Raw genomic sequence first — 2,541 nt, forward strand, 5'->3', positions numbered from 1 at the left:
CCATCACTGACTTCATCATCGGAGCGTGTTTGGCTGGTACCACACCGGTCCATCTCCCTTGATCTTGTTTCTCTTGCAGGAAGATCTCAACCAGCATCCACTTCATCATCCAGCAAAGCACCTGATCAGCCAGATCAGCTTATCTAAGTTGTTGCATCTACCTTACGAGAATTTGCATCAACAATGATATTCAATTATGAGATTCAATAGGGTCACACACACTCAACAAACAAGAGTTTAAGTGAAGTCTCTAGAGTGTACCCTATCTCATTTTAATTCGCTAACAAGTATACAAAACAACTCTTTTATTAATCCGGTTATCAAGTGTCTTATGTAAAAACTCGACCCAAATTTTACTAGAAATTTAAATTTCTTTTACTTGTTATGGACTTAAGAGATATAAAAGAAAGTTGAGCTGTGGGACCCATAAAAGATTTCTAAATTTATTTGGAGACAAAAATAAATGTTTGGAGATTCATGAAAACTTAATTGAGGTTATAATGATTTTTTTTATAAATTAATTTAAGTCATTAAGGATTTATTGGAATTTTATTTTGAAATATTTAAATTAAGTTGAATATATTTCGGAGACTCAAAGTTTAAGTTGAAGCGATAAAAAATGGTACAAGTCAAGAAGAGCCCATAGGAATTTTTAGAATATTTTTCGGACCCGGATCCATTATGGATGAATTTCTCAAGAACTTAGACACAAATGCTCATAATAGAAAAGTTAGAATTTTTTTTTAAAAGGGATTAATTGAAAATTTTGTTTAAAAATTATAATTTTGACATGGTTGGATAGATTTCGTGCTCATGAGTGTGTAGGCCAAAACGGATCGTGAATCCGAGTTACGAGGGACAAAATATGAGCTGTTGAAGTTGGAGGCCAAAATGGTAATTTACGGGCCATATATTTTAAAAGCCAGCCCAGCTGATCTTCTCCATGAAAACCTCTCTCTCTCTAGGCGTGGGTTACAGCAAAAACTTTGATTGGCCATATCTTGGTCGTCCGAAGTCCGATTGATGCAATCTTGGTGGCTATGAATTCGTCTCGACGTCGTCTTTTACTTGATATATAGATTGCGACCTATAGTAGACTGTACATAGCAAATCGAAAGTTTTCGGCCCCTTAATGGTTTTCCGTCGATTTCCGACTACTCCGGCCACCTCTCACAGAAAAGTAGGTATCGATCTTCTCCTCTCCTCATTCTCTACAATACCCATAGCTTAATCATTGTTTTAATGCACGTTTGTGTTAATTGCCATTAAAGCCACCATGGGAGGTCGCGGGTGCACCATGATTTCAAGAGAAAATGACTTTTTGGCCTCCTCCACTCAAATTCCGATCCTTAGAACCTCTAGAAGTCGAACCCAAGTTAAAATTTCAAGAGAAAATGACTTTTTGGAGAAATTGGATTTTGAGGCTTAGGAACCCATTTCAGGTTCCCTTTGGATTTCGAATTTGGGGGTTGTTTTTGGGTGTTTGTGGACAAATCCCACCCTTAGAAAACCCCAATAGTTTATTAGAATTGAACAGTTTGAGAAATTGTGAAATTTGGATTTAGTAATGCCACTTTGGGTTGGTGGTTCTGACCCCCACCATCAATGTGGTTGTTTGAATGTGAAATTTGGATTGTATTGAGTTGGTTATTGATGTTGGATAGGGGAAGTTGCTCAGAGTAGACAACATCTCAAATAGTACTGTAATTGGTCACTTTGCAATACTGAAACGACTTTCGGATGAGCCCCGACTAAGGTATATGGTACATAAGGTTTATTGGGATAAAATTGGCGGATTAAAATGTGTGGGTGATGTTTGGATCTGAGCCAGGATGAATTTAAGCGTATGAGATTTAAGAGAAATTATAAATTAACTATTAGAAATTCACAAAATTGAGCGAAGCGTCTAGGCTTCACACGCGCACTTTGAAATGTCCTTAAGTTGAGTCTAATCCCTTACTTCACTGTTTTATTTTATAGGCGACATTATCGAGGCTTGAGACAATCCGGCGGAGGATTGAAGCTAGATTTCTTACTGATTTCTTACTGTGAGTGGACCCCTTGCTTTTTATAAATGATTTATGAATTTCATGATTTATTATTCTATTTGTTATCTTGAGTTTATTTAGATTTTTGCATTGTAAGTGGACTCTTGCTTTTAAAATGTTTTGCGTACTTTATAAATTAATTCTCTCTTGATTTATCTAAGTATGGAACGAGTTGAAAGATCTTGGGAATTGACCCGTCTATAAATGATTTATGATTCTCAAACTGTACATTTACATTTGTTTAATGAATGCTTACCTTGAGTTTTATTAAATGATTTCTCCTGTCAAGAGGTTATTTTGTGTGGCTTTGAGATATTATGAATGGTTTTGTTTTGGTGGAGAGTAAATGTTTAAAATTGGAAGATTTAATTTTATTTATGGGTGTAGCTTCTTGGTTATTAAATTAAGATTTGTTTTGGGTTTAAAATTCCATGTTTTAAGAACAAATTTTCTTACAGCAAGTGTTGATGATGTGACATATGTAGAGATGAAT

At 35.3% G+C, this 2,541-nt stretch overlaps 1 long non-coding RNA gene across 1 annotated transcript; it reads left to right on the top strand.

Annotated features, from left to right (window-relative positions):
• Nucleotides 1-956: 956 nt before the first annotated feature.
• Nucleotides 957-2,128, top strand: LOC147283272 (uncharacterized). The gene is made up of 2 exons (XR_015122444.1): nucleotides 957-1,180; nucleotides 1,981-2,128. It is a non-coding gene; the product is annotated as an uncharacterized LOC147283272 (long non-coding RNA).
• The last annotated feature ends 413 nt before the right edge of the window (nucleotides 2,129-2,541 follow it).

This window comes from Dryas octopetala, chromosome 5 (assembly GCF_963921425.1).
Source record: "Dryas octopetala chromosome 5, drDryOcto1.1, whole genome shotgun sequence".
In the NCBI taxonomy this organism is placed as follows: domain Eukaryota; kingdom Viridiplantae; phylum Streptophyta; class Magnoliopsida; order Rosales; family Rosaceae; genus Dryas; species Dryas octopetala.